This window comes from Myodes glareolus, chromosome 23 (genome assembly GCF_982192425.1).
Source record: "Myodes glareolus chromosome 23, mMyoGla1.1, whole genome shotgun sequence".
Classification (NCBI taxonomy): domain Eukaryota; kingdom Metazoa; phylum Chordata; class Mammalia; order Rodentia; family Cricetidae; genus Myodes; species Myodes glareolus.
The window spans coordinates 37623345-37642873 of record NC_142048.1 but is presented as its reverse complement, the minus strand read 5'-3'; the positions used below and the strand labels follow the sequence as shown (position 1 = coordinate 37642873).

Here is a 19529-nt window from a genome sequence, read left to right as displayed (position 1 = left end):
GAGGTAGGAAGATGCATTCAAACTCACTCTCAGCCAGGCATGGTGGGTGGCACAGGCCTTTAATCCCAAAGGCAGAAACCCAGGAGGCAGAGGTAGAAGCAGGCAGATCTCTGTGAGTTTGAGGACATCTTGATTTACATAGTGAGTTTCTGGACAGCCAGCGGGACTCAGGGAGAGATGCAGTCTCAAAAACAAACAAAAGCATAAACAAATAAAGAAACCCCAAAGTCATCCGCAACTACATGGTGAGATCTCTGCTAGCCTGAAAAGAAAAGAAAAAAAAAAAAAAAAAGAAACGAGGTATAGAACCTTTGGCCCTTTCAGCCAAAGTCAAGTGCAGTCATTCTTCAATTAACAACATGGCTGCTTTCTCAGAAATCTGTCCTTAGGCAGTCTCATCCTCTTTCAAACATCACAGTTCAGACTTGCACATACTTGGATGATACAGGTCAACCATTCCACATGCATATGTAGCAAGCATGAGGTACATGCAGTGTCTCCCAGTGAAGCCCGGGATATTTTAATAAGCAGGAGTACGTTCTACAATAATGGTATGAAACCAAGTATTATAAACACAAGCCAGAAACTGTCGTTTATTCCCGCCATCAAGCGTCATGCGGTGTGCCTAATTGTATGTGCTACACTTTTGTGTGACTGGTGGCCATACAGGGGGTTACTTACACCACAAACACATGAGTCATGCAGCGCTCATCTCTGGACGATTGGCTTTTAGATCCACTGTAAATGTATAAGATCACATGGTACAGGCCTTTTGACTGTTGACAGAAGAGTTAGCACGTCTATAAAACCGCTGAAGGGGAGAGAACGTTGTGAAGAAAATAGGTTCGGAAAGAAAAGCACTAAGCATCTTTTTGTGCTTTGGCCACAGTGGGTTGGTAGAAATGCTTCCTTCTTTACCTCAAGCCAAGAAAAGTTCACTTGGAACCTCGGAGAGCTTGTTCCCTTGCCATGCCAAGGCACAGTGAGCTGTATTTTGCACATGGGAAATCCTGAGGGCAAGAGATGTCATTAGTAGTTTGAAAGGGGAGTTACTGATGCCATGAGGTCATCTTCCTCATTCATGGTCTACCAAGTCTAGAATCCATCTTGGACCAGGAGAAGAAGTCCTGGAGCAGTGGTTCTCAACCTTCCCAATGCTGTGACACTTATCACAGTTCCTCATGTTGGGGTGACCTCCCACCCAAAAAGTTATTTCATTGCTACTTCATAACTGTAATTTCCTTAACTGTTATGAATCACAATGTAAGTATCTGATATGCAACCCCTTGGGGGTCACGGCCCACAGGTTGAGAACCTCCAGTGTAGTGCTTCTCAGTACCCCAGTCAAGGAGCTTTCTGGACTGTGACAGTGATGCCACCTGGAATGGAACTGAACACACAGGTACATACATGATGTGGGCAGACACATGCTAATGGAGTGACACCTAGTCACAACCAGAAAAACATACATAGCTTTCAATATGTGAAGTATGGCCAACTTCATGGCGGGGACTCAAGTATAGGTACAGGTACCCTTAGACATTTGTCAGGCTTGAAAGAGAGAGGCCATTCTTCAAAAGAACTGGTTAAGGGACATCTTTTTTGCCCACCCCATCCTTACCTTTCCCCCCCACTTCAGCTGATAAACTGTAATTGCCATGTTGGGAGGACAAGACTGGTGGGGGGAGAAGAAAATAGAAGTTTGTCCTCCTGACCTGGCTTCTCTTCAGAAGATCCCAGTAGTGGGAAACGGAATGAAACCTGAAACTTTGATTGTTATTTGGGCCACAGCATCCTAACATCATGGTTCTTTGGTACTTAATCTGGTTTAGATTATTTAGAAGCATTAGAGAACCACCTAGTGTTTTTCATTTGTGGACAGAGATAGATCTTCTTCCACTGAATACATTTTAAATGGATGAGAGATAAAATAGCCTTCCTTTCCAATCAGTCTTGCTTGTGAAACAGTCTGGTAATATATGGATGGATTATTAGGGCATCTAGCCCTTACCAAATGTGATAAGTCTTTTTTGAGTGTGTGTGTGTGTGTGAGAGAGAGAGAGAGAGAGAGAGAGAGACAGAGACAGAGAGAGACAGAGACAGAGAGACAGAGAGAGAGAGGGAGAGAGAGATGGGGAGAAAGAGATGGGGGAAAAGAGTTACGTGTTATGTGTGTTCACAGTTTCACATGTGTGTGTACACATGAATGGAGGTCAGGGATCGAAGTTGGTTATCTTCCTCAGCCACTAATCAACTTATTTTTTGAGAAAAATGTTGCAGAATATTCCTTTACACTGTGTGAATATGTGCCACTGTGAATGGTTTAATAACGAGCTGAATGGCCAATAACTAGACAGGAAGAAGTTAGGTGGGACTTCTGGGGACAGAGAGAACTCTGTGAAGAAGAAATGTAGGCTTGCCAGCCAGAGGTGGAGAAAGCAACATGGAGCAGTAAGGAGAGATGAAGTAACAAGGCACATGGCAGACTGTGGATGAAAATAAATTGGTTAGTTTAAGTTATAAGAAATAGAGGAACAAGCCTAAAATAAGGCTGAACTTTCATAATTAATAGTGAGTCTCCTTGTCATTATTTGGGAGCTGGCAGTACCGAGAAAGGCTTACTATAGGAAAGGTCTCTTACTAAACCTGAGCTCACTTCTGCTAGGTTATCCGGCCACTGACCTTCAGGATCAATGCTCCTCTCCCTACTCTCCATTCCCCTGCCGTGTTTTTGTTTGTCTGTTTATTTTTAGATTTATTTTATCCACCCTTGTTCTAGTTAGGATTACTACTGCTGTGATGAAACAACACAACCAAAAGCAAATTGAAGAGGGAAGGGTTTATTGGGTTTACACTTCCTTATCGCTGTTCATTATTGGAGGAAGTCAGGACAGGAACTCCAGCAGGGCAGGAACCTGGAGGCAGGAATTGATGCAGAGGCCATGGAGGGGGGCTGCTTACTGGCTTGCTCCTCATGGCTTATTGAGCCTGCTTTCTTATAGAACTCAGAACCACCAACCCAGGGATGACTCCACTCATAATGGACTGTGTTCTTCCCCTTTGATCACTAATTAAGAAAATGCTCTACAGGCTAGCCTGCAGCCTGGTCTTATAGAGGCATTTTCTCTGTGGAGGCTCCCTCCTCTCAAATGGTTTTAGCTTGTGTCAAGTTGACATAAAACTAGCCAGTACTCCTACCCCTGGTGTGTATGTGTGTGTGTGTGTGTGTGTGTGTGTGTGTGCGCGCGCGCGCGTGCATGTGCACGTACCCTAGAACTGGAGTCACAGGCAGTTGTGAGTCACCTGACCTGGCTTCTGGGAACCAAATTCAGGTACTCTAGCAAGCAACACGTGCTCTTCATAGCTGAGCCATAGCTGCAGCCCCCATGCCCAGCTTTTATGAGGGTTTTGGGAATGAAACTCAAGTCCTCACATTTGTGTGGAGGGACCTTACGTCCTGAGCTGTCTCCTATGTCCCTGACATAGGCCTGTTTCTATTCCCTCTGTCACATAAGGAAATGACTCACAGAGAGAGCTAAGGCCAAGTTGCCAATAGATGGCAGAAATGACATTTGATTGCAGAGCTTATCCTCCTGATGACCACCCACGTGACTTTATGACTAGAGAGAGTAAATATCATAAATATGGAACAACCTGACCTGGTCTTTTAAATTCATCCTGTTGCAGCGAGCACATTTTAAAATGTGTATGTTTCCACTGTTCCTTTTAATAGAGACCTTCACTATTTTACAGGTGTTTCCTTTGTGGGATTATAATACTGTGAAATTAAATGGCTCTTCCTTAACCATAGAGAAACCTAGCAACCAGTGGGTAGAGGGTGTTCATAATACTTCTATCTGATAAAAAAGGTGAGACTTATTATTACCATAGGAAATCTTTATCAGTCATTGTACTTTCAGGATACCTGAAAGCTGAGAGAAAATCAATTCAGAGCGCGTTGGACAAGATGGAGGGGGGGATGTAGAAAGACAAAAAAGAGAAAGGAGGTCATTCCCCAGAGGACAAAAGCTGTTATAGTTCCTGGGACAGAGCTACTGAGTGTCTCAAAACCCTGCACTCTGAAAACCTTGGGTGCTGTGGCTTCCTGTTCTAGGCAGTCACTAGTTCTTCATTCCATGGAATGAGAAGAAAGATGCCTTCTTTTCCTCTTCTTGCTCATCTTCCCCCGGAACAAGGGAATGTTAGAGATGCTGTGACAGAAAGCAGGTAGGGTAGAGTAGAGTGGAGAACCAATAGCTTCTTCCTTACATGGATGTAGAGGGCTCAGCTATGACATTCAGAAGTTCCTGAGACCCTCTTCCTTTCTGACACCAGCTACAAGTTAATGGGTTCTCAAGAACACAAAGCTGATATACTTATGGTTTATTATAGACAAAGCATACAGGAACACAGACAGAGTCCCCAGACTTCCAAGGGCAAGGTTTTCCCAGTTGAGGTACAAATGGCGCTGACTCCTCCCAACAGTGTGTCACAGTCTGTGTGGGTATTGCCAATAAGGAAAGACTGTTTGAGCCTAGAAGACTTTGTAAGGGAGCCTGGTCTCATAGACATAATTGTCGACATGCATATAGCTGACCTTAGCCACCACACCCTACAGAGTTAGTCTGATCATGCATGATCCAAAGCTCTCACTACATTATATTGCTAATGCAGATTGTCTTGTAAATTATATTGTTAATGTAGATTGTCATGTGTTATCCAGAGTCCTCTGGTAAGTAAACAAGTGATAATTAGGCAGAACATTCTGCCAATGAGTTGAGGACAAGCCTGGGTCTTTCTTCAGCTGACATTAATATTCTATGGTGAACTAAGTCTTCTTTTCAAGATAGCGTTGTCTAGTTGCTTATTTGATCCCCAAAGACTTGTTCCAGAGTGGCCTACTGTGCTTGCTTTCTGTCACTGTGATAAAATATCTAAGAGAAGTGACTGGGGCGGAGGAAACTTTCATTGTTGTTCGTGAATTCTGCAGTTTCACACGATGGCCAACTGCTCCATTTGCTCTCTGGCCTATGTAGGTCATGACATTATAGCAAGGATCACATGGTGGGGAGGAAACATTCATCCTGTGGCCTCCAGGAATCGAGAGGAGAGGGAAGCAGGAGCTGGGTGGCAATCGTCCCTTCAAGAGCGCACTGCAAATGACCTAACTTCCTTCCGTTAACCCTCACCTTCCTCCAGCTGGGAACCAGGACCTCAAAAGCCTTTGGAGTGTGTGTAAGATCTAAACAATAAAAAATCTAAACAATGACATCTGTAATACTTCAAGGGAATTTAAAAGCTTTATGTATATGCCATAAAATAGTCATTTCATATAGGAAGTGGATTTCCAATCATTATATTTTGTATATCCTTAGTAATACTTAAAACATAGAGACACTCAGATTTTTCCCATTTGACTGTAACTTCTTTTGCTTTAAATTAATTGTGTAACAAAAGCATAATTTAGAAATAAATTCATCCAAGAATAGCTTATGTAGTCTTTCAAGTATTTATTAAGATCTGAATTAAAATGTAAAACTCATTGTCACAGCATGAATGAATAGTATGGTACAGATATAATGTCATTGTTGTCCTTATTGCATTAAAAATGAAATTGATTTATTATAATATCCACGTTTTGTTTCTATTATAGATTAAGAATAAATATTTTAAGCCTCTAAACATAGGTGTTTCTATTCAAAACATATATGAGATAAGAATAGTATCCATTCAACAGCTAAAAATTCAAATTAAATATTATGAACCCATTTTTTTCTTTGAATATCAGATCCCTTCCAAAATTCTAGAGGTATAATGTTGCACTAATTAATACCTTTATTGAAATCAGTTCAAGTCAGAGGTCTCCAACGATCTCCTTCAAGCAAATTTGTGCAATTGTTAATTGTTCTTCACTAAAATGTTGGACTTCAATATCCTAATTCTTTTTAGTATTTCTTAAAAATAATAAAATAATTAAAAAACTATTTATGTGATTATAATACTTTATTTCTATACCATGGATTCAAAGACCCCCAGGTGCAATTTTTTCTTATGTAAGTGTCTACAGGTTTGTGGTTCCATTTGGAGTGAGGTTTTATTGAGCCCCTTGTTCTGAAGATCTATGATCCCCTAAGTCAGGAATCTTGCATTTTTATGGAACAGAGTTCTCTGTAAAAGCCTAGTAAAACTTATGGGCCTGTCTTTCAATTACCCTTTAAACATATAAACGCATAGGAACACAAAAGGTACTATTATCCTGAGATATATCTGCTTAAATGCATGCAAAGCAAATGTGTGAACTACCACTGTATATGCTGAAATATAACGATCTAGTAGCTGATCTAAAACCATTGATTTTATACAGTGATAAACGTCACAATGTTCTGAAGTGTCTTCAGCTCTGAGATGTGATACAGAAAGAGAAACACTCTACTGGCTTCTGCATTATAGGCACACAATAATTAATAATTAATCAATACCCTTAATATGTGGTCATTTCTTTTCCTCACTCATGAAGATGTGCTTGTATAAACATATGAGTATTTTTCCCAGTTCTTCTTGCAGATCACTTGGTACATACCCCCAATTTCCTTGATTGGGGCTCCTCTGGCCTTCATGAACTAGTAGCCATGAACTAGTCTACATAGTTGGGAAGCAAGCATAGACATGCTCTGACTCAAGAAAGAGAGAGACATTGGAATCTGGTGAGATCATTTTTTGGGGGAAAGTAAAGCACCCACTGTCAAGGACACTTAGAAAAGTAGGACCAATATGTCATAAACATTTGCTTTTCACACTCTACAGATGAGAGCCGAGCTCCACAGCCATTGTGAGGAGCCAGACCAGCACAACTTTCTCAGAGACCCTGACGAAGGGACAAAGGGAACTCTGCTTCTGTTGTCCAGGACTGAACTTGGCAGGACTGGTCTAGGGCTGAAGCCAATGCCTGGAAGGCGTCAAGGCTGTGGTTTCTGTGGACCAGACTCACCTCCCTGGGCTGTGGTTATCAGTCCTTAGGCAGCTATGTCTGAGATCATTTCATGTTCTCTTTGCCAACATCGTCTCCCTTGGCTCTCTACTGATCTTGGCCCCACCCCCACACATAGTATATATGATACTGTACTTTGTAAATTTGCTTTTCATAAGTCTTCCAGGTTATGCAAGACTTCTTGGTCTCAGATATCGCTTTTGTGTTCTTTATTTTTCCATCTTCTTTATTTCTCATCCCTGGCCCTTCTGCTCACCATTCTGGATCTTTATCCCTGCAGGTTTGAATCAAAATATAACTAAGATTAGAAAAGAGGCTAGAGAGATGGCTTGGTGGCTAAGAGAGCTTGCTGCTCTTTCAAAGGACCCAAGTTCAATTCTCAGCAGCATGTCAAGAGTCTCACAATTGTTTGTAACTACAGCTCCAGAGGATCCAACTCCTCTTCTGGTCTTCTCTGGAGTGTGTATGTGTGTGTGTGTGTGTGTGTGTGTGTGTGTGTGTGTGTGTATGTGTGCATGTTTGTATGTGTGTCTGCAAATCTCAAAGTTGCTTCAGAGTGTCTTTGCTCTCCATCTTATTCACTGAGGGTCTCTCACTCAAACCAGAACACGCCTATACAGCTCCGCCACCTTGTTCCAGGGATGACCTAGCTCCCTTCCGGGCACCAGAATTGCAGGTGGGCTGCAACACACACTCTCGATACTCATGTGAATCCTGAGGATTTGAGCTCTTCGCATGCTTGCTGCTTGCATGACAAGAGCTTTAACCACGGAGCCATCATCTCTGCCCAGCTTCTTTTCCCTCTGCCATTCAACACCCATGCATTGACTTTGTAAAATACCACACAGGCAAAAAGGAAAGCTTTCATCCTTCCATTGTATCTAGTTGCTCCATAGGCATGCATTGCATTAGAACAATGAGGTTGTTTTTGTCATTGTTGTTTGCTTTTCCCCCTTTGGTTCTGAGACTGAACCCAAAGCCTCAACCTTGCTAAACACATGCTGTGCCAAGGAGTTATTCCCTCGACTCTGATGAAACCTGTGACACTAACCAGAAACATGATGCTAAAGCCATGCCCTCAGCCAACATGAGTAGCTATCACTACAGAATAAATTAAGCTGGCTGTTGTCAAATCAAGCAGCAGAGAGAGCTGTTCTTTAAGGATTAGATTTAGGGCCAGCGCCATGGCTCAGTGAGTAGACACACTTGCTGTCAAGCTTGATGACACAAATTCTATCTCCAAGACCCACGTAGTGGAAGGAGAGAATCAGCTCCCTCAAATTGTTCTCTGACCTCTACATGCATTGTGGTGTGTTCGCACATGCACACATACACACACACAAATAACTAACTGACTAAAAAAATAAAATGTTATTAAACTTACTGGGGAGCAGCATTTCATCCTAGTGAGAAGGCTTGTGGCATGGTAAACTTCTAAGCAGGCTCAACAAGGTTGAGGAGAGAAAGGTTTTAAAGGGAAAATGAGGATGATTGCATAAGATACTTTGAAATAACAGTTCTTGACTACACAGATCAATAAAGCCTTTGTGCAAGGTTGTGATTCTCTCTTTCTGAGCAGAGTTTTTTTTTTTTTTTGTAATGTTTATCGTGTGCATGCACCTGCTGCAGCCCATGTTTGGAGGTCAGAGGACAACTATGGACACCCACAAACACCAAACACACACGCATACACACACGCACACACACACACACACCTACTAAAATCATTTTTCAGAAGTAAAAATGAGAATATCAGGCATCATTACTTTTAAAGTCTTCCCTAGAGATTTTTATGTCAGCTAGGATTGGGAATTATGATCTGTGGTGGTTTGAATAGGTGTGGCCCCAAAAGACTCATGCATTTGAATGCTTGGCCTATAGGAAGTGCATTATTAGGATGTGTGGCCTTGTTGGAGGAAGTGTGTCATTGTGGGGATGGGCTCTGAGTTCTCATATGCTCAAGCTACACCCAATGTGGGGCATAGTTCACTTCCCGTTGTCTGCAGATCAAGATGTAGCGCCCTCAGCTACATCTCCAAAACCATGTCTGCCTGCATGCTGACTTGTTTCCCACCATAATGAAAATGTACTAAACCTCTGAAACTGTAAGTCAGTCTCAATTAAATGTTCTTCTTTATAAGAGTTGCTGTGGTCATGGCGTCTCTTCACATCAATAGAGACTCTCACTAAGACACTATCTCACCTCTTTCCTCTTGATGCAGTCTTTCTACCCTGCACCTCTCCTCTTGACTACTGGATGTATGTCAAGTGAGTGTGCCTGTGCAGTGTGATATTTGCACATGGACAAACAGAATTTGCTTGCACAGGGGATGTTGTGCTTAAGCCAGGCTGGAACTCATAGAGGCAGCTGTTTGGAAGTGGAGAGACCGAGGAACCTTCCTCTCGCTCCCCTCATTTCACTGAGCTCATTACGGCCCATGCATTTGCATCTGTGTTATTCTCCATGCCTGAGGGCCTAAGGCAGCCCCTGGACTAAGAGCCAGATGCAGCCACTGGGAAAGCCATCTGGAGACATAGCACTTCTATTTGTGCATGAACTCACTGCTTCAGCCTTCACTCTCTGGTCAGACAGGGGAGGGAAGCCTTGCTGTGTGGTCAGTCTAAACTTTCAATTTCTAAGCCCATCTTGTTTCTAACAACTTAATCTGCTTTTCCTTGATTCATATCTCACATCAATGAGTAAAACATGTCATATTCCTGTTTGAGCCCTTTAGAACAATGATTATAATAGCAGTGTGGTATTGGTTGCTCTCCACAAGCATATTCCCATTTGCTGAAGACGACACCTGCATGTCTCGTTGAACATGGAGAAGTCAGGCCGGCTCCTTCCTAGAGCCTTTCTCTCTACTGACTAGTGTTCCTAGTAGTGACAATACCCTAAGAGAAAGGCACCACCACCCCACAAACTCTGCAACCTATAATAGTGACCAACTTGCAAGATATGCCAATGTAATAGTGGCACAGAAGTTGTGGGAGCATCCAACCACTATCTTATTAGAATGAAAGCCCACTCCATAAGACGGAGCCCATCTTATTTAAATCTTATTAGAGTTAAAACCCAACACTGCCTGGCTGGAGCTCATCTTATTTAAATCTTATTTTATTTAATAAGATTAATTATTCCCTGGCTGGCCGAGACTCTGAAATAAGATAGGCTCTGAACCTAAGGGAAAAGCAAATGCTACTGTTCTGCTAAAGGAGTGTAGCAAGGAAATTTCTCCTGACAACATTCTGCAAGACCCATGGGTCAATGTCTGCCTCAGCTGAGAAGCTTCCTCCTGCAGTAGATGGGAACAAGTACACAGACCCACAATTGGACAACATGCAGAGAGCGGCCGACCTTGGAACACTCGGTCCTAAATGGTCTCCCTAAAATTCCTCCCCTCGCGACTCAAGGAACTCTGGGGGAGAAAAGGTGGAAAGACTAAAAGAACTGGAGGGAAGGAAGGAAGAACACCAAGGGAAGAGGCCTTCTAAACAAAACAGGATGGACACACGTGTGAGCCCACAGAGGCTGGTAGCTTACACAGGGCCTACATATGTCTGCACAAGGTGGGGTCCTCGTGCTGAGAGGAGATGCAGACACATGCCCCCATCCCTCACACAAAAGGTATCTTCAGTTGATACCCACTCACAAAGGAAACATTAGTTTTCTCCAACAGAGTCTCACTAGGTACACAAACCCACTAAAAGGCAAGCCCCATGCCCAGCAGTAAATGGCCATCACAAAATGAATTCAAATGGTATTTGGTAAAGCTTTTTGTTTTTGTTTTTGTCTTTTTTTTTTGTCTCATAATGCTTTATCTGGGCTTTTTTTTTCTTAATCTTACAGATTTTTTGCCTATATATTACTAAGGTTTCTGATTTTGTTTTTATTTTTTTTAATGTGTGTGTGTTTCTGTTTGTATTTTTTCTTATTCTTTTCTGGTTCTTTGTTTCTGTTTATTTTGTCCCATTTTGGTTTGTTTGTTTTTATTATCATTTTTAGATGTCTGTATTTTAATGAGAAAAAGAAAGGGTTTGGATTTGGATGTGTATTTAAGTGGGGAAGATCTGGAAGGACCTAACAGAGAGGAAACTGTCATCAGAATATATTGTATGAAAAAAATCTATTTTCAATTAAGAAAAATGATAGCATGGGGCTAGGGGATGTAGCTCAATGATAGAGAACTCACAAGACATGCAAGACAGCAGGGCTTCAACCCTAAAGTCATCCAAATAATAAAGACAAATGTGTTACTACAGTGCTGTGTAGAACTATTGGTAAAGACAATTCTGCCAAATTTTAATATCCCCTCAGACATATTTAATGCAAATTGAACATCCTATTTGGTCATCAACTCTGTAACTCTAGTTCATTTTAATATAAATGCAGATTATCTTTTAAAATGAGATAAACATTTATTTATACTATCTAAAATTAATGTTCACCAAAAATAATTCAAATCCCTGAAGCGTTGCACTGATTGCTGGGAGTGTCTGTGTTTTCAATTTCTCTATGTTGTTAGTGACTGTGTAAGAGGAGGACAATAAATTTACAGGAACATGTTTCTGTTACCAATTACCAGGGTTCCTAAAATTCACTTCAATCTTGGATCATCATAAGTCTGTTCATTAATCATCATGAAATCTTAATTAGAATAGCAACTGCCCTAACCAATGTATGGCAGGCAGAAACTTACTGCTCACACCCTATAGTAACACAGTCTGGACCCTAGAGTCTGCAAGTGAGAGGCACCACTTCACTGATGACATCATACTTTGTGTCCCAGCTGACATTATGATAGAGAGATTATCCCTCGGGGTTAATTTAACAGAATGTCCTTTGTGTGATTTTTAATATATACTGAATTTCTTTGAATGATCTGAAGTTAAAAAAAAAAATGGGAAGGCTGTATAGGGCCCTGTCCTCCCTTGCTCCCTGGGATGCAAATCAAGGACTGTTTGGGCTTACCAGCTAAGCTTCCTGCTAAATTCTGTGCTCTGCTCTGCTCCTTGGTGAATTAGTCGTAGGGCCTTGTATTACTTTAAAATGGTAATTTCCCAGCCTGCCCGGGAAAACTCAGGCGCCAAGGTCCCTCTCCCCTGTCTGCCACTGGCCCGCACCTCTCGCCCACCTGCCTGTGGGGGAGTCCTCACATGCCGCCAGTTCCCCCAACCCTCTCTGGCTGGGAGGGATTTCCGTTACTGGGGAAAAGTGTATATTAACCTGGCAGTAACTAAATAAATTTGGCATTCACCTCTCGGCGAATGACTCGAACTCTCTGTGTGTGTGTCTTGTGTTTAACCCCTAGGCCCTTGCCCAAGCTCATGGTGGTATGGAGCCGCGGTCCATACCGGGAGGGTGGTGATACAGACCTCGGGTGAATCCCACAAGGCTATACTTTATTTTGCTCGCTTTGCTAAATGTGTTGTTTGCCATTAAACAAGAAAAGCACTGAAGATTTGGGATAGAAATCTGCCAGTGTAAGGACCCAGATCAGCCTGCCTCTGTAGCTGTCACATTCACGTTGGCCAATACAGACAGACAAATGACTCGGGTCTCACTTTAAAGACTTTTAGATTTACTTGCTTTTATTTTATGTCTGTGAGAGTTTTGCTTGCATGTCTGCCTGTCTGTGTACTGCTTGCATGCCCGGTACCCTTAGAGGTAAGAAGCAGGCATCAGAAACCCTGAAAATGGAGTGACGGAGGGATTATGAACTGCCATGTGGGAGCCGGGAACTGAACCCATGTCCCCTGGAAGAGCAGCAAGTACTCTTAACTGCTGAACCAAACATCTCTCCAGAACATCGTTTTCTCTTTTATATTCAGGCACGACTATTGTTCTTTAAAAAGATAATAGGTTGGGATCTGTGAGCCAGGCAGAGGCTGCCGCCAGAGCAGTGCAGGCAGCTGGATGCGGTGGACGGCGGAGTAAATGGACATAAAGCTATACATAAAGCTAAACATTTATTACTTAGAGAAGAGTGAGACATTTATTACTTAAAGAAGAGGGAAACAGAGAAACATGGAGAAAAACATAGGGAGAGACAGAGACACATGTGTACACACCAAGAGATGGGGGACAGAGAGAGAGAGTGAGTTAAGATGGCGGTGAGGGAGGTCAGAAGTGGCTGGGAGTGGGCGTGGTTAGCTCTTAAAGTGACCAGGCCCAAAGGAATAACAACGACACTGCCTTTTTCTTTTTTTTAGAGCATGTTGTGGATAAATGTAAATGATGCCCCTGACATTATCACATTATGACATTATCTGTGACATTATCACAGAACTCACAGTTTATATTAGGGTTCACTCTTTGCAGTGTACATTCTATAGATTTAGATAAACATATAAAAACATGTCTCCACCGACTACTGTGGTACCGCGCAGAATAGTTTCACTGCCTTCAAAATCCTTTTTGTTCTGCCTTGTACATCCTTCTCTCTGCCCTAATGCCTAGCAACCATTGGGTTTTACACGGTCTCACAGTTTAGCCTGTCCTATATGCCATATAGTTGAAATCACACTACATATAACTGTTTCAGATTAGATGGATAGCTCACTTGCCTTTAGGACTGAGTAACATTTTTATTGTCTGGATGTACACTGTTTTATTATCCTTTTCCTCATTCAAGGCTGTCTTCAATGAGCCAAGATTGGGAGCTTCGAGATAAAGCTGCTGTAGGCATCTGCGGGTAGGTTTTGTACATACACATTTTCAGCTCATTTCACTAACTACAGGAGCATGAGCACTGAATCACAGGTTAAGCGAATGGTTAATTGTAGCATGGGAAATAAAAACCCAGAGACAGATATTGGAGTTCAACCTGAAGATCAGAAAAGCAAAGCAGCCAGCCACTGGCTCTTACCTCGACCTCAGACTGAAAATGGGCAATTCTGTCTCCACGGATCCTCAGATTGAGACTGGGAGTGAGACCTGTCTCTTCCCCTTTTATATTTCTCTCTAGTGCTGGGATTAAATGTGTGCACCATCACCACCGGGCCTCTATGGCTACCTAGTGTGGCTACTAGGATTAAAGGTGTGTGCCATCACTGCCTGGCCTGTATGGCTGACTAGTGTGGCTGCTTTGCACTGATCTTCAGGCAAGCTTTATTGATTAAAACACACATAATAGGCCACTATATTTAATTTGATAACACTTTGGTTGCTATGACAAAACACTTTAACCGGAAGAAACTTAGGAGAGGAAAGGTTTATGTTAGCGCACAGTCCCAGGTCACAGTCCCTTACTGAGGCAGACATTCCAGGCAGGAATTCAAGATGGGCCTGCTTGCTACCACACCCAGGATTACCTCTTGCCAGAGCCCTCCCTCAGAGCTGAGGAAGTACAGTAGAAACCAGGGGGTAATGATGCTTGCTGGTTCACTTGTAGGCTCATGCTTACCCAATTTTCTAATATACCCCCGGACCATCATCATCATCATTTTGATGAGCTGAGCCCTCCAAAATCAGTAACAATCAAGGCATTCCCCTCCTCCCACTAACCACGACCACAGGCCCATCTGAAGTGGGCAGCTCCTCTCTCAGAGGACAAGAGGTTGTATCAAACTGACAGCCAAAGTTAATTAGGACACAGGTTCTTTATTTTCTTCGTCTGTGAGACCAAATGTCTGAGAAGAAACAACTGGGAGAGGAGAAAGGCCATCATAGCACGGGGGGCATGACCAAATTCATGTCAGTAGGAGTCTGTGGCAAGGATTCCCCATATCCTGGGGAGCTGAGGAAAGGAGGTGCTGGCCTTTAGTCAGATCCACCCCCCTCACTGTAAACAGAGACTCTACTTTGGTTTCCCAGCTGCCCAGACCCAAAAAAAATCACACAGAAACCATATTATTACAACACTGCTTGGCAAATGGCTTAGGCATATTCCTACCTAGCTCTTATATCTTAAATTAACCCATTTTTATTAATCTGTGTACCCCCACGAGACTGTGGTTTACTGAAGTAAAGGTTCCAGTGTCTTTCTCCTTCAGCAGCTACATGGCATCTCTCTGACTCGCCTTCATTCCTCCTCTATCTCTGCTTGGATTTCCGGTCTTGCTATATTCTGCCCTGTCATAGGTCAAAGTAGCTTCGTTTTTAACCAATGGTAATAAAACATATTCGTAGTATACAGAGGGGAATCCCATGTCATCTCCCTGCCCCCTTTGCTCAGTCTGGAATCCTAGCCTGTGGATTGGTGCTACTGACATTAAAGATAGGTCTTACCCTTTGGTTAATCCTATTTGAAAAATCTCTTAAAAAACACAAAGTTGTGCCTCATAAATGCCTTAGGTATTTATCAATCCAATTATGTTATTACTGAAATTAACCAACACAAGTCCATCCTTCATCAGCTTACTGGATCACTGATTTTTTAAAAATTAATCATGTTTATTTGTGTGTGCGAGAGTGCACTTGAAGATGCACTGTGCTAGGGAGTCAGAAGGCAACTTACGGAGTCAGTTCTTTTTCCAGCATGTGGGCTCCAGGGATTGAAACAATGTCCATCCTCCCTCCTTCTGTAATTATGTCCTCCCTCTTCCCTAACAAGAGCGCCCCACCCCGTTTTTCCCATTTTCCCTTCAGCCCACTGTTCTCTGTTATCCCCCTTATTACAAATTTTAAAACACAGAATCAGGGTAACATAGCGTATCATGTGAGAACTGAGTCAACCAGAGTTGAGACTCTTCATTTTGAAGACAATGAAGTCTTACTTTTTAGGCTAGACCTAGTAGAATCATGAACCTTAACTCTGTGACTAACATAAACATTTAAGGTAAACTTTGAAGTATAAAGTATGTGTCTATTTTCTAAATATCAACTCTGAAATACAAAATTTCAGAGTAAATACATAGAGCGTATATATATATATATATATATATATATATATAAATAATTACATGCAACACACATACACGTATATAATTATATATACACCAACATTCTATGCATCGTGTAATGCATAGAATTGGAATATGCAGCTGTGTGAAATAGGAATTAGGTCTACACTGCAGATATTCTCTTCTAGTACACAGAGCAGGATAGAATTTCAAACGCTTTGGTCTGAGTTTGCATAGTTCGGAACTTCACCATGAAAACAAAGCCATCCTACAGGCTTTTCTTTAAGATCTCTAAACTACCTCCCACCTTCCTAAGCCCCAAATGGAGATGTAAACCTGTCACTACAACACCTAGCTCCTCCAGAGGTTTCAAATCCCTGTTCCTGCTTCTATAGGACCAGCCTAGCCTGCAGGGACTAGTCCACCCCTAAATAAACACATGCAAAGAGCTGCAAACAGATTGCAGCCCTCCATATTTTAGACACCAAGGAATGCGAACAATCTGTGTAATTCAAATCGGACAAATCCCAGAGCCCCGAAAGGAAACGTCTGTTTATTTTTAGGCTTTCAGCACCAGACCCAGACTTCAGCAATAGCAGATTGAACACCCCAAATTGTATGTATGTGGTCTGTTCCCAGGCCAGGTTAAGGCAGGAGGTTCACTTCTCCATTTGGGGTTGAGAACTGGGCATGTGGGCACACACTTTCAATCTCAGCATTCGGGAGGCAGCAGCAGGTAGATCTCTATGAGTTCAAGGCCAGCCTGGACTACCTGATAAATTCCAGTCCAGCCAAACTACATAGTAAGACCCTGTATAATAACAAACAAACCAAAAGAATGCCAGCACTCTGATTTGCATACCAAGTTACATGTGTATTTGACTAGCTCAACAGTCTGCCATAACCAAACATATTAAAATTTTGTATCCATAGAAAGGGGATAGATTTCTACTATCATTTTACTGTGTCGACTTTTTTTGCTTGCTTTGTTTGGTTTTATTTAACCAGGGTAGGAATTAATTAAGGAATGAGTTGGTCTGTGAGTTTGCTCCTACTGTTTGAATATGTCATGTCTACTTGGCCCATCTAGTTACTGAAATAGACTATAACTCAGAGTTATGTTGCATTTTATGTTTCTCTTTTCTTTGTTGTATTTCATATGCTGCTACTTTGAAATATGTTATTACTGTTATTTCACCAATTTGTACTTTTGTGTGTGTGCACATGTATGAAGGCGTAAGTCACAGACAATACCACACCAGTTTGGAATTATGATTAATAGAATGGTTATTTATTCAAAGGGGAAAAAACTTACAGATTACCGTCCCAGACAACAGCACCTCTGCGCGAACAGGAAAGGAGACTAGAAGCCAGAAGTGGAGCCAGAAGCCAGAGAGCAAGAGGAGGACAACCGCTGCTTTTTTTAAAGAGAGAGAGAGACAACGCCCCAAATGGGCTGGTAACTCAGCGGCGATTGGCTGAAGGAGTGGAAGGAGCTCCTGCAGCACACACACACACACACACACACACACACACACACACACACACACACACGTAGGGCAGAGGTCAAAATTGGGTGTTGACTGGAATCACTTTCACCTTATTTTGACACAGGATCTCTGACTGATCCTGGATCTCACGGATTTGGCTAGGCTGGTTGGCCAGGACCCCCAGGAATGCTTCTGACTCTGCCACCCCAGTGCAGGCATTACAGGTATGCCTTGCCCCATGTGCTTGGATGTGGGTGCTGGAAATCTAAATTCTTGTCTTCATTCTTGTGTGGCAATCGGTTTACTGACTGAGTCTTCTCCCCAGCCCCTCTTATCTTTTTAAATCTATCCATGGAATGTCCCAGAAGCAATCTCCACCCTCCTCACTGAATTTAAATGCCATTTATGACAATCGCATTTCCACTACTTAATTGTTTCATTAGGCGGTTTAAAAGCACATTTGTTCCCTTTAAAATTCTGGTCATTTTCCTTTCACGTTGGCAGTGAAATTGCAGTAACGGGTGGGATCTCTTAACAGAAAGCATCTCTAGTGATTGAGAATTGCTGGGCTTCCCTCTTCACACTTTTCATTCCCAGGGAGAGTACTAAAGTCATGCCATTACTGCCAAAGCCCTCCAGCTGCCTTTCTGCATATACAACCCCAGCCTCTCACTATTTCACCAACCAGATGAGCCATGCTGCAATTTTGTATTTATGAATTCTGTGTATCTATTGATAAAACATAAGCATGTAAATTGGGTGATGTTCATTTTGTGGAAAATAGGATCTATTCCTAAAGAAATTTAAACACACACACACACACACACACACACGCACACACACACACACACACACAAAGAACAGGCTTGATAATCGACTTGGTTGTCAGCAGAAAGGCAAGGTTAACTTCAGTTTTCTTCCTGACGGGTGGGCTGGCCCAAAGATTCTGTTTGTTGGGTTTAAAGGAGAGGGCCACACGTCCATTCTCAGCAGAGATGAATGCCATGATCATTTGCAAAGTCAGAGGAGAGACAGCACCTAATGTGCTGTAGGCGAGCTGGTCCCTCACGTATTAAAAGCTTCACCCCCAAGCTGGCTTGAATGGAGAGGGAAGGACTTTTAAGAAGTAGGCCCACACCAGGTAGATACACCTTTAATTCTAGCACTCAGGAGGCTGAGGAAGGTAGATCTCTGTTAGTCCAAGGCCAGCCATGGTGAGTTCCAGAGCTATATAGTGAGACCACCTCTCAAAAGGAGGAGCAGGAGGAGTCAGCTCTAGTGAGGTCTTAGGGAACTGGGTCATGCCCTCAAAGGGATCTGCTGATGCCACCTTTTTCTTTCTCTTTCCTACCCAGAAAAGTATCTTTTCCCAGGACTCTTGCCATGTTGTGCTGTGTTGTGGAATATTAGTTGAAGACGTATTACATTTTTTTTTTTGTGGAACGTTTGTTCAATGATGCAACAACGTGTTGCATTCTTTTATTTAACTCTGAGAAGGCTGCGTTACTTTACCTGTCTAAAACACCTGATTGCTCTCATAAAGAACTTAAAGGCCAATAGCTAGATAGGAGAAAGGATCGATGGGGACATCAGGCAGAGAGGATAAATAGGAGGAGAAATCTGGGAAGAGAGGATCCAAGAGCAAGGAAAACGAGGTAAGGAGGACACCCGGAGCCAGCAAACTACGAAGTAAGAAATAAAGAAAGTTTTATAGCACAGAGAAAAATTAAAGCCCAGAGACAAAAGGTAGACAGGATAATTTAACAAAAGCTGACTAGAAATAAGCCAAGCTAAGGTTGAACATTCATAAAAAAGAAGAAGCTTCTGTGCATTTATTTGAAAGCTGGGTGGCGGGCTCCCCAAAGAGCAAAGGGCAAAGAGTAAACAAAAAACCATCACCAACAGTGCTGCCCCACCGCAGTCCAAAAGCAGGAGGGCCAGCCAGTAACAGACCAAACCTGCAAAGGCATGAGCCTTAACAACCCTGTTTGTCTTTAGAAGTTGATTTCTCTCCGGCTCTTGGTTTTGTGTCTGCTGTTCTGTGTTAAGTTAGGGTCTCTGTCTTCCAGACTGGCCTGAAATGTTCCTCCTCATCGCTCAGGCTGACCTCATGCTCACAGTTTGCCCGCTTTCTGCCTCCCAAGTACTTCACTTTTCTATTCTGAATGATGTTTATTTTATCACAAGAAAGATGAAAGTGAGCG

At 42.5% G+C, this 19529-nt stretch overlaps 1 long non-coding RNA gene across 1 annotated transcript in view; it reads left to right on the top strand.

Moving 5' to 3' along the window:
* The first annotated feature begins 17401 nt into the window (after window positions 1-17401).
* LOC146890585 (uncharacterized) overlaps window positions 17402-19529 on the top strand; it is a 31530-nt gene continuing 29402 nt past the window's right edge. The window contains exon 1 of the long non-coding RNA XR_015736191.1: window positions 17402-17549. This is a non-coding gene — a long non-coding RNA (uncharacterized LOC146890585). The remainder of the gene's footprint in view (window positions 17550-19529) is intronic.